Below are 14,221 nucleotides of genomic sequence, written 5' to 3'. Positions count from 1 at the left end.
ACAAAAACCCAAAACAAAACTCGATCACGTGCTCGAGTGGGTCACTCATAAATATGTAAGCATAGCACGTGGGTTCAACAAAGGGATTTTTCAAATCCCCTTTTTACACATTTTTTACATACAAAAGGGTATCATTTGAAGGGGGTATTCACAGGTTGAATAGAAAAAGGGTATGTTTTATTCATGAAAAATTCATAGATAAGGGATTTTTAAAATAGGCCTTGAACACACATGATACAGAGGGTTTACTTATTATAGTGAACCCCCCGAGATCATGTGTCACCATATGGGAAAACAAGGGGTTAGATTCACACACATGCTTTCAACTAAATGAAGAAGAATTAACTCTCCAACTAATAATTCTGAGAGTGAAACATGGGAGAGCATGGTGAGACTAGTTGATTGGTGCATCAAGTCACACGTTGATTCCACCCCAATGACTTCTCAAAGATTCACACAAGAGAAACAAGACCAAACTGAGGATTATCAATTTCCCTTTGAAAATGAGCTAGATTTTCCAAATGAAACTCAACCTTTGAGACAAGGTGATTGGAGAGAACTCAAGGTGTTGTACAGAGGCAAAACAATGTCAATGGCTTGTTGCAAAACAAGCTGAAAGGTGTTGTACAGAGGCAAAACAATGTCAATGGCTTGTTGCAATGATAAGCTGAAAGAAAATGAAACCAAAAGTGTCCATGAAAATGAGACATAGATGTCAACACAACCAATGGGAAGGGGTAAATAGTTGTATACATCTTTGTACACAATAATAACCTTCAAACCCTTGATCAGCCTTTGATGCATACATGTAGACTTGAAAATGCTTTAAGAGAATATGAGCCAAGGGAAAAAAAGCAAATGAATAAATTTGAAAGTGAATGGGAGTCAATAACCAAAACATCTATGCTACCTCTTAAGGATCCAGTCAACATTTTGCTAGATTTTCGAGTGGGCAAAAACATTCAATGTAAACAAGCAGTTGATTAGCCTCAACACTACTCCACAACACCACTTTCGAAAGAATTTGGGAATCTTTAAGCCAACCTCTACTCACTCCTAGAAAAATGAATGTGCTAGATGATGATGGCCAAGACCTTAAAGTCTTGGGTTATTTCTCACATACAATTCTTACTTAGGATGATAGCATCGAGTGTGAATTTCAAGTTACCCTTGAGGAGTTAGAGGAGATTATCCTTGGTGATTGGTTGGTCAACACCTAGTAATCCATTGATGAAAGCAAACAAACAATCCTTGGTGATTGGTTGGTCAACACCTAGTAATCCATTGATGAAAGCAAACAAACAATCCTCTTGAAGACCCTTGAAAGCAAACAAACAATCCTCTTGGAGACCCTTGAAACATCCTCTACATTTGATCTTACATCAACCAAATGAGCCCTTTCCTAAAAGTGAGACTGTAGAGTCTTAACACCTCTTGCCAAAGGCTAAATGACTGAAAGCTCAATAAATTAAAGCTTTAGAACCTAAGAATTTAGAACCTGAACCATTAGAATGGATTCTTAGAATATAAATTGTCTTTGAAATGAGCTTAGGACTCCAAACCATCCAATCTCAAATATATCCTTACAGGTAACACAATCTCATACCATATGAACTATGGCGTTGTGTAGGGGAGCCAAGCTTATAGGCTCATGAATGGATTTTGTGGACTAACATTCAAGGTATGCCATGTCTAGGATCTTTTGAATGCACAGTTTATGTGGCATCTAACCCATTAAAATGTAATATTTGTGTGTTAGACTATGTACTAGAAGTATATTTAATCCGAGGAAGGGATTAGGCTACCTTGGTGCAACCTATACCGAACTTCTTTGTTAAAAATCTTCATGGCACACGTCTTCTATGACAAGGATGAAATAACACTCAATTCTCTTTATGACCTTGTTTGAAAGCACCAATTAGCCTCTACATCAGAAGCCACTCTTGGTAAATATTCACCCTATCCATCAAATATCCTTTGTGATGAACTCTCTAAATTAGTCATATCCTCAAATATAATTTGGAATCCTCACACTGGAAATCTCCATGAAGGTGCCCATTTTTTTCCTTCAAAACTCAGAGAGAGTAAAGGCCACATCTTGTGAAGGAAATGCCTCCTAGAATACAACCACTATGTCTAAAGAACCTCTTCTACAAGTGTTGCCAACAAAACAGCAAGATCTAAAGCACAAAACCTCGTCTACAACAACTGCTCCTAGAGAGACAGCAGTTCTTGATCACCACTAGTGGCGGGAACTGTCTAACAAAGTAAACAAGGATGAAAATTCTGTGAAAAGGAAAAATCCTTGATCAACATCACCAACAAAAGAATTCCTCACACCAAGGGAACCTCATCATCAATAGCCCCTCTATTTCCACCTCCATAACCCTTGACAATAGCAACCAAGATTATCACTATAGCCGACAAAGGAAAAGGCTTGGTGACCTCATCAATGACAACCCCTCTTCCTAAAGTCCTTAAGTCTACAATAATAAAGAGATCCAACTCCCAATTAGATCTAGTAAAATCCAAGACATAGCCTCAGCATCGACAACCCCTCCTCTATTGAAGACCCCAACCTTGTAATCAATGTTACCAAAACCCATAACTAAGGCCTTGCCAAATCATATCAAAACAAGTACAAAAGCTTCAATTCCAACAAGGAAAGCTTGTTCTTTGCCACCATATCAAGATATTTCCAAAGCATCAAAAGGTGGGTGAAAAAATGACTACTTCAAGCATAATAATTCTATGAGGGTAGCAATCCTATTTGGCTACCTAGTCAGACCAAACAACATTCACATGGAGAAATTCAAAGGTTTGACAAGAAGAAGAAAATACGACAACTCAACCGTGGTATCTAAAGCAATTACACAAGAAGGTGCTAGTAAAAGAAGTGTGGATTCTAAAGGCCAAATTGCAAGCCCAAGGATATCATGAAGGTGCAACAAAAGTTTGGATCCCAAAAAGGCAAACCATGCTCCTAAAGAAATAGCAGTATGCACCCAAGAAGAAGTTTGTACTACCAAAACGGAGACCACATCAATAAAGGTACCATGCTCAATATCCAATAATTCACCAAATATGGGTACCCATAAGCGTGTTTCAATCTCAAGGATACTATGAGGGAAATACTATCATACACGTGCCTAAAGCTATCAAGATTAATCAAGTTTCATCATCATCTTCATCAACACAGAGTACCCAAAAGAATAATATGGTGTGGAGACCAAAGCAAAAATAGCCTAACCACATGGACAACACTACCTTCCCACACCACCAAGAAGAATTGCCTCTCACTTCATCCAATGAAGGAATGCAATTAGAGATGTCTCCATGGATCATCTACATGAACCCACTCTTTGAACCAACAATTGTTGTAGTTGTAGAAGCTTAGTGGGTAGACACAAGAACCTACTCTCCTAAAAATGGAGGTAGCCACAAGAACCTATTACTTAAATGGTGGTAAAACAAATACCAAGAAGCCATAAGAAGCACTACCTATAAGATAGAATGCCACAAGAACCTCCCACAAACACCATCTAATAAATCATCATCAAAAGCAAAGGTCAAAGACATGCTGCCAAGAAGAAAGATCAGCATAAAGGGTCACACTAGACTCATGGGTGTCCAACTCCTAACAATGAAATACTTCAAAGGTAAAATGATAAAGGACAAGTAATGGATTCAAAGAATTTTCACCACCATGATTCCATCTACAATCAAAGGAAGCAGCTGCTCAGTGATGAGTACACTTTTACTCACCCACTGGTGGAAACCTCGTCATCATCAACACCTTCAAGGTACATCTCTAGATGGGGGGACCATGGTGGGTGTATGCCTAACCCGTGGTACAACCCATCTCCTAGAATTCCTTAATGTTTAGCCTTACCAACAACATTAGCCAATAAACTCGTTCAAATACCCTCTATACAAATGGCTCCATAACCTTACAAAACGACTACATTCTCTTAATCCTCTCCAAATGTTTTAACAAACCGCTTCAATTAAAGTTCAAAGAGTCAACTTTTTTATACTTCATGATGGTATATCAGCTTGACCCCAATGGTCAAAGATCTCTTGATTATTCTTAATAGATAAAAAGCACATGGGAAGTAAAGCAGGTCAAGTCAGCACAAAATCCTCTCGTAGCCTACAAGGAACACATTAACCTACAAGATATGCGCATAAGGGATTGCTTGTTAATGCACCTCTAGCTCCTCTTATTCCATTGTTAACAGCCATAAAATATCTGCTAATCTTAATAAACATTGTAACCGTGCATGTGATTTCCAAAAAAAAAGGAAAAAAAGAAAAACAAGAAACAATCACATGCACTAGCCCCCACCCCCATTAGGACCCCATATATTTTATTAACTTTTTCATTTACTAACTAGCTTCTTCATCCCTTTGGAGGATCAATGACATGGAACAACACGGGTGCCTGCTCGGCCACAGTTTAAGTGTGTGTGAATGCTTATGCCCATGTATATAAGATAATTTCTCTCATAAAGCAAGAACACACTCCCATTATTTAATTAAGCTTTCCCTCTTGCTAATCCTCTCTCGAATCTTCTCTCTAATGCATGCTAGTAAGTGTGTGAGTGATTTTATGTGAGAGGAGGGAGTAATGCCCATAGTGCAACATGACGGTGTGACAACACTCGTGGGAGAAGGAGAATTCTAAGCACGGTGGTGTTGAGCTTGGCGACCTCAAGGGTTATGAGCTCGACCATTGGAAAGATCCGTGGTTCCCTCGTTGTTGATCATCATCATCAAGTGGTGTGTGTGTGTGTGTGTGTGTGTGTGTGTGTGTGTGTGTGTGTGAATTGTACTAAAAGTAAACCTCTCCCAACAAGGAGGTTCCATCGATCAAACCCCTTTCAGAGATAATTTGAGATGGTTTTGTGTGTGTGTGAGAGAGTGTGTGTGTGTGTGTATGTGTAAGTTGTACTAAAAATATTGAGAATAAAAACATCTCCCATCAGTGGAACCCCCTTGGGTGATGATTTGAGACAGTTGTTTGTGTGTGAGCATTTGTCTCGATGTGATAAAAATCGAAGTCAATACATTCTAATTCTTGTGCTTCTATTGCAGTGAAGATGAGAAGAGGTACCAATAGAGTTTCCCATCCATCAAGAGGTCATAGGAGAAAAAATGCAAAGTAGGTTATGGAGGGTGATGTTGAGACTTCTTGTGATCCAATTGTCTCCGAAGTAGTGGTTACATTTTTGGCAACGCCCACATTAGAGTTGGTAGTGGTATCTTCTAACTTATAGCAAGCTGTACCAAGAGAGGATTAAGGAATTCCCACTAAAAAGGATCCTCCAAAAGGCAATGATGTAGAAGAGGTGATTCTTGAGAGTGTGGTAGGGGAAAAAGGTGCAAAAACTATCAACTCATTGATTATTGAACCTAATTCTCAAACACCTTTGATTCCATTGTGTCACTGCATTGTGAATCCTATTGTTAGGCAATTAAGAAAAGACCTCTCAAATATGAAACGAGATTTTGAGAGAATAGGGTATAGTTTCTCAAAGGGTGCGATCATTTTAATTGCACAAAGTTTGATGAAAGCTATTCTGAGGTGACATTAGAGATAAAGGCTGCATGGGATCGTCATTGGAATGCTATCAATGATGAGTTTAAGGCCAAGATAAGTGGTCATGAGGACTAGGGATTTTTGTCTAACAAAATGTTCTTTGTATGGGAGGGAAATCATAAAACTGCATCATGGTTGGAGTGCGAAACACACTTGCAGCATGACAAGATGCATCATTTTGTTATCTCAAGAGAGCATTAGAGAGGTCTTTGAGCATGACGACAGTAAACACATAAGAGTGCTTGCTCAATTTATTATGGTGGAGGCTAAGGAAGAGATACAAGTGCTTGTGGAAGCTTAACCTATAAGTTGTTTGCTACTCTCTTTGATTCTTGTAAATAGTTTGAATATAAGTCGCTTGCCACTCTCTTTGATTCTTGTAAATAGTTTGAATATAAGTCACTTTCCACCCTCTTTGATTCTTGCAAATGGTTTGAATAATATAAGTCGCTTTCCACCCTCTTTGATTCTTGCTACTCTCTTTGATTCTTGCAAATAGGCTAAGTCAGCCGTTGAATATGTTTTTGTTTTGACTGTAGAGGTTAAATGAGGAGGCCATTGTGGTGACCTAATCTCAAGGATTACCTAATCTTTGATTCTTGTAAATAGGCTAAGTCAGCCGTTGAATATGTTTTTGTTTTGACTGTAGAGGTTAAATGAGGAGGCCATTGTGGTGACCTAATCTCAAGGATTACCTATTTCATGTGAGTAATTTGGTTCATTATGATCCCACAACTCCGATGGAGGGATTTACGAATGACGAAAAGAAAAGTATTAAGTTGGTGCATCAAAGAGAAATTAGTCAAGAAAGACGTGTTTAGTATCTTTCGACACAGGCCATTTTGGCAAGGATGGTTTTCTCAGTAAGTTTATGCATCTCTTTAGTATTGCATGTGGGTTTGCCAAATATATGTATTGAGAGCTTCCTTGTCTTGTTGTTGGTAGGGAAAGTGGAGTTCTGAGTATGAAGCTCAATGTAAGAAGCTTCTCGATAGCTTGTTAAAGGAAGAAAGAGATGCAAAGATGACACAACTCAAAAAGACTGTCACTTCTCCTTTTATACGTTGTATGATGCCGGTGAGTTTCAAGATCCATATCTTTTTTATTGCAAGAATTATTATGAGTGCCTTGCACTAGAAAAATGTGTGTTTGATCTTGTAGATGCTTTCTATTGTTATAAATCTAGCTCATGGGCCTGAATGGTTTGATTTTCTATGGGGGTTTCTTTTTGGGGACCCTTTGGCTAGAATCATAGAAGGGAAGCTTTATCAAATCTATGAGTTGTGAGAAGAGTTTTCAGCTCTAGACTTTTTGCATTTTGGGCTACAACAAGAATAGGAGATCCTTTAGGATGCCCTCTCTGGTGACCATCCAATCATTGAGTGGATTTCTAAGGAGGTTTACGTGGAGCATGTCCTTGCAGAGACCACAAGGCTACTAGAGAAGGTCAATTCAATGGCTGCTATGGAGGCTCTTATCATTCTTCCTGAAGAGCCAAAGCTCAAGCTGTTTTTTCAAGACATTAGAGTTCAACATAAGGGAGATTTGTTTAAGCTATTTGAATTGTCTATTATGGTGTTTATTCTTCCATCCAAATAAATTACCATCATTAATGCAAGATGTCGCTCGATTTACAGGTGCGAATTTAGCTTCCTTACGTATGCTGTATTGCTTTCTTGTGTAGTACTAATAGCGAGATTTTTTATTTTTATAAAATGTATGTTACTAGGTTCTTTCTGCATTTGTTGGTGGTTCAACAAAAATTGCCAGCTCTGTTTTATTGATATGCAAAGCATGGATAGTGCTTTCCCCTGCTTCTACACCTCCTATATTTCGTGAGAACAAGTCGCCACAAGGGCACATTATTCTCATAGATTGGGAGAGGAAACATTGTCCATGGTGGATAGACATGACACCTAGGACTTGTTTTGAGGAGGAGAGGGCTCTCTACGAGAGACACAAGAGAGAGTGCAAGTGGGATTCAAGAACCTCGGCGGGGGCGAGATGGATGAATTGCAATATAAGAGCCTAGAAGAGGAGCAAAGAAGGATTACAAAGAAGCAAAAAGACAAAGCTACTATGGGGAAGAAGAACAGAACAAATAAAGGTGGTTGCCCAAAGAACTCAACCCTAAGGCACCAAGTCAAGTATATTTGGTTTGCATCTTTTTTTCTAGAATTATGCTTTGCTTGTGTGTAATTGAATTCGTGGTATTCTTTGGTTGGGGGCTAGAGTAAGATAGTGATGTTTTTCTGGAGACAAATAGTGTTGTTGTGATGGACAATGTGGAGAAGATATACATGCCTTTGAGGTCTATGGAGGACCATTCCTATCCATGTCCTCATAGGGAGAGGGTGAAGGTTTGGTGCCATGACTACATTTCACTCGCTAGGGAGATTCTAGAAAAGAAGTTTGTACAAGGATTTTTAGAGCTGTAAGATTCTTTGTTGGCTTGCGCGATGACAGGAGGGTAGGATGAAGAATGGTAAGCCCGTTCCATGGAGTGTGAATATTTGCATCATTGACCTCCCCATAGGTTCACCCACTACCTCCCAAGGTGTAGTTCCCACAAGGAATATATTGACCAATGAGCATATTACCACCGCTTTGGGTGTAGCAGCATCCCACCATGGATGATTATGGTTGGACATTGGTGGTGTGCTCTTCTCATAGTATATGGCAAGTGGAGCACATAGCTTCAAGAATGAAGCTAGAGGAGATAGTCTAAAGGTGTGTATTCTTGTTTCCATTAATCAATTGGAAATTAATATTCCTCTTGTTGGATTTCAATGCATTCTTTTTGGATTTAGTTGGATGGCTCAAACCATGGACCTTGTTGGCATGGTAGATAAGATCACGTTAGGCGTAAAGGTGACATTTGGATTCCTCATGCTTTCCACTTTTTTTCATCTTTTGAGATGAATTAACATAATTCTTGTTGTGGATTGTATGTTCTCCTTGTTCTATGTGTAGTAATAATGCAATGACATGGGAGCTGTGTGTGGTTTAGGCTTGTACATTTTAGGTCGTTTTGTTGCGTAGGCATGGAAAGAGGTGCCCTTGCTATTTATGCCAGTTGGCAGTGAGATGTTGCTACTAGACTCCATTTGAGTCTTGATTCATACATTCTATCGCACTTCTTGCCATCGTCAATGTGTTGCAAGAAGGAGAATAGAGGATATCTTGGCATGGAGTTGTGTAGAAGAGTGTCTCCTTTCTCCTTATGATTATTGAGCTTCTTTGCCCCTGTTGTTGTTGGAGGAACTATGCTAGAAATAGGAGCAGGAATAGGGCCGACATTGAGAGCAGCTTTATTGATTGGTCACCCTTGCTTGGCTATAGAGGTCGATGAGGAGATCTATAGCAGGCACTTGGATCCTTTGGTGGCATCACACTATGCAAAGAAGGTTATGCCGCTATCAATTTTGGGGGCTTCTCAAGATGTGGAGGAGGATGACTTCAATTTGGACTTGCTAAAAAGCTGGTACACATCTAAAACATTATCTCTTTAGGCTTGTAGAACTTTTTGCTCGAGTCTTTGTCACATTTTGATTTCTTTGTATATTGAATGAAAAGATGCAGGGGAGAAGAGAGCTTGAGCTCTTGCAAGCACACACACACTCACAAAACCCTAAAAGAGAACACACAAGGTGAGAGGCTGAAAATCTTCTTCTTCTTGACACAACACTCAACACACCATATACAAAGATAAGAGTACACACACTATGAAAAGGTACTCAACTGAACCCAACTAAATGAGTTGGCGCTATAACTATGAAAAGGTACTCAACTGAACCCAACTAAATGAGTTGGCGCTATAACTATGCCAGTCTCTAGAATGGCTGTCACACAGCCTGTCATCCCATTGGCCGCATATCACCCATGATCTCACCAACCGTGATAGTGGTGTAAGTGTGGGGCCTATCCCCCAGGCGGGTCATCAGTGTCCACCGCCTTACTAGATGAGCTCGATATCTCAACACTCCCCCTCGAGCTCAACTCCATCTCATGTACACCAAGCGAAGCCCTGAATCTGCGGAGCTTCTCTGTACCCAATGCTTTGGTGAAGATGTCAGCAACGTGATCCTGTGTGCTGACATAAACAAGGTCAACGTCTCCTGCCAAAACCTTCTCTCTGACAAAAAGGTAGTGGACCTCTATATGCTTCATGCGAGCATGAAAAACAGGGTTCCTGGCCAACTGTATACTGTTAATGTTGTCACAGAAAATGACAACTTGTCTATCCACTGATAGACCCAAATTTGCAAGTAGCTTTCTCAACCAAGCTACCTCACATGCTGCCATAGTAGCTCCTCTATACTCGGCCTCTGTAGTACTGGATAGAGCAACCGTCTCGTCGGCTGCTTCTTGCTGCTCCAAGTCACAGAAGCAGTGCTCCCCAAAGAAAACATGAAGCCACTAGTAGATCTTCTATCTGAGATACTACCAGCCCAATCAACATCTGTGTACCCATGTACACATATCTCTATCCCAGTTTCATAAAATAGTCCACAATGCAAAGTAGACCTCACATACCTCAGTATGCGTTTCAATACAGCCAGATGCGGCTTTCAAGGAACTTGCATAAATTGACTCACCACCTAATAGCATAGCTCAAATCGGGCCTGGTGATCGTCATGTAGATCAAGCTTCCTACTATGCGCCTATACATAGTAGGATCCTCCAAAATCTCTCCTAAATCTGCACTCAACTTGCCATTCTAATCCAATGGCACTTAGATAGGCTTACAGCCTGTCATACCATACTTGGACAACATGTCCAAGCCATACTGTCTCTGCAGTAATCCAATACCATGTGGTGACCTAATCACCTCAATGCCCAAGAAATATCTGAGCTCCCCCAGATTTTTCATCTCAAACTTCTGTCTAAGCAAGATCTTTACATCAAAGATCTCTGCATCATGGCCCGCCCCGTAATGATCAGGTCATCTACATAGATGACAACAAGCACAACCCCTCTATCACTATGTCTCACATACAACGAGAAATCTGCATTGGCTACATGAAAGCCAATGGTGACAAGATATTCAGAAATCTTGTCAGACCATGCTCTTGGTGCTTGTTTTAAGCCATATAAGGCTTTCTTCAACCTGCAAACATGCTCGGGGTGACTCACATCCTCATAACCAGGTGGCTGCAACATATACACCTCTTCCTACAAATCCCCATGCAAGAATGCATTGTTTACATCCATCTGATGTAAAGACCATTGCTTTGACGTAGCCACTGCTATCACAACTCTCATTGTTGCCATCTTGGCAACTGGGCTGAAAGTTCCCTCATCATAATCAATGCCATATGTCTGCGTATATCCTTTGGCTACCAATCTAGCCTTGTACATGCTTATGCTTCCATCATAACTGTTATGTTTTACTTTGTACACCCACTTATATCCAATGGCTTTCTTGCCTTCAGGAAATTGCACTAAATCCCAAGTCTCATTTCCATATAGTGCATCCATCTCCTCATCCATAGCTTTCTCCCAACACACATTTCCAACAGCCTCATCAATGCATGTGGGCTCTATAACCTGCATAACTTTTGCCATGTATACATAGTGATGTGCCACATAACCATCATAAGTAAACCTCTACACAGGATTCTTCACTCTTCTAGATCTTCGCAGCTTTGCATTCATGGCTTCCAAAGCCTTCTTTACACCATGTGTTCTCATAGCTGGTATCCCAAGATCCTCATCAAGGCTTGTCTCTGAGAGCCACTAGACTCTCCATCAACATGAGAATGCCTTGCAGAAATGTCAGGCACACTAAGGGGCTTAATCACTGCTCTCCTGGTCCACTCAAAGACTGTGATTTCTGACTTGCATTCTGTGCAACCACATTTCCACTCACATCAGCCCCAACAACTTCTTTTTCAACAGTATACCAGCTGCTCATCTCATCAAAAACAACATCCTTGCTTACCCTCAACTCACGTGTAGCACGGTTATAACACCTGTATCCCTTTTGCTCAAGGGAATATCCAATAAACACACATTTTTCAACTTTTAGATCCAGCTTAGTTCTCAGCTCATCTGGCACATGCACATATACAATGCATCCAAAGACTTTTAGATGAGACAAATCGGGTTTTTTGCCAGTAAACCTTTTCTCTGGAGTTACATCATGTATGGCTATAGTTGGAGTCCTGTTCATGATGTAAACTGCTGTAGAAATAGCCTCAGCCCAATAGATATGCAGCATATTCTTCTCTCCCATTAATGCTCGCACAATCTCAGCAATGTGCCTGTTTTTTTGCTCAGCAACTCCATTTTGCTGCGGAGTGTATCTGCATGTAAACTGTCTCCGAATACCATTCTTCTTCAAAAATTCAGAGAACTCGTTGGAGAAGTACTCTCCCCCTCCATCTGACCTTAGGCACTTTACATATTTTCCTGTTTGTTTTTCAACCATAACTCTGAAATTCTAAAAGTGAGTGAACACCTCACCCTTCTCCTTCATGAAGTATACCCACACTTTCCTTGTGTGGTCATCAATAAATGTCACATAATACCTGCAGCATCCCATAGACATGGTCTTCGTAGGACCCTATACATCTGAATGCACAACATCTAGTGCATTTCTGCTCACATTTCTGTCACGTGGAAATACATGCTTTTTTTGTTTTCCAAATTGGCATGCTTCACATATTTTCTACATACCTTCAACTTTAAACTTTGGCAGCCCTGTCACAATTCCTTTAGTCTGCATAGACTTCATTCTCTGCACATTCACATGTCTAATTCTTTTATGCCAAATGTCTGTGTCTGTAACAATTCCTGAACCATTTGCAAACATTGCAGCACGCACTTCAGGCATGTTTACATTCAATGTAAACATTCTGCCCACTTTGTTGCCTTTTGCAACCAACCTGCACTTGTCTTTAAAGTCTTCAACATAACAATGCCTTTAAAGTCTTCAACATAACAACCATTAGGGTTAAACCAAACCCTGCTCAATCATCTGGCCAATTGAAACCAGATTCTTTGTTGTTATGTTCGGAACATGAAGTACATCTGCAAGGTACTTCACTTTGCCATCCTGCATAGACAATAGCACATCTTCAACATGGGCAATTGGATGAGCAGTGTCATCCCTATTTCCACAAAACCTGGTCTTTCAAGGTTTTTCATCTCCTTGAACCACTCCCCACATGTGGTTCGAAGCACCTGAATCAACGTACCATACATATCATCTTTATGTGCTACTTCAACATTTTCAGACATGGCATTAACAACATGCTGCATAACAAATAACTTTTCATTATCCTCATTATTTCTGCTTGAGGATGCATAGTTGTTTTGCTGCAATTTTCCATTTTACATGTCAGCTTGCTTCTTATAACAATCTGCCTGCACATGTCTAGGCTTACCACAATAAAAGCATCCACGTGTATCATTATACTGCCTTTGCCAATTTCCATGACCTCTTTGACTCCCCCTGCCTCTGAATTGGCCTGCGTGTTATTGTTGTTGTAAATTCTGGGAGTGTTGTTGTTGTGCTGCTGTTGGCCATAATTCTGATTACCTGTTCGGCCACCTCCTTGACCGCGTCCACGGCCTCCTCTACCTCGTCCTCTTCCTGAACTTGTGTAGAAGGCTTATTGCTCTGAACTGTTTTTGTTTTGTGAAGACCAAGCTCTTCTCTTCTATAATCAACATAGACACCAAATCTGTGAAATTGGGAATATTTTCCCGAGTCTAAATAGACGTCTTGAACGCCTTGTATTGTGGCCCGAGACCACGTAGACAGGCAAGGGATTCCACAATACCCTTTATCTTCAATGCATAGTCATTCACAGACATACTCATTTTCTCCATAGTATGAAGTTCATTCTTCAACTGTATCTTTCGTGCCTTGGTATTCGTTTCATAGAGTTTTACCAAGGTGTCTCACGCCTCCTTGGGGGACTTGGCATCCTGTATGTGCCCAATCATGGTGTCCTGTATACTGATATAAAGCCAATACATAACTTTTCTAGCTCCTTGGTTCTAATTCTTGAACTCTTTCACATCTGCAGCAGTTGGATTGATCTCCGGTATCTCCGGTGCCTCTTCACGCTCACCTTCTATGTAGTCCTAATAACCCTTTCCCATCCAGGAAATTCGTCAACCTGAACCTCCAAGCATGGAAGTTGTTTTTATTAAGTTTCTCAGCAACAATCTGGTTTATGCCATCATTTGACATCTTGCCAGACACACAAATTTACCAGAAACAACACTCTTGTTTGTCCTGCACAAACTGCTGTATTTTCTACAGCGGTACTGTACTACACTCAAATGTCACAACAACCAGTGACCTCAATGTGCATACATACACCCAATGGAAACTGTTTGACCTCCTTGCAGCACACACAATGTCTGCACAACCAATCTGTCTTCCTGCAGTTCTTAAAACAGAGTTCTGCAGAGAATCGATGACTTACCCGCAATGCTCGAAATCGCCCGCTTTCTAAAAAACAGAGGTCCTAAAGTGCCCGAAACACGTTTTTAGCCCAAAAATATTAGTCCGATTGGACAGTATAGTTGCCCTATAGCTTTACTCCCGCGAAGAAAGCTCCTTAATCAGAGATCATTTGCCGGTACCTCCCGTAGAGCTCC

This window comes from Cibotium barometz, chromosome 66 (genome assembly GCF_041138505.1).
Source record: "Cibotium barometz isolate CiBa-2024 chromosome 66, ASM4113850v1, whole genome shotgun sequence".
Taxonomy (NCBI): domain Eukaryota; kingdom Viridiplantae; phylum Streptophyta; class Polypodiopsida; order Cyatheales; family Cibotiaceae; genus Cibotium; species Cibotium barometz.
This window is presented reverse-complemented; position numbering follows the sequence as displayed.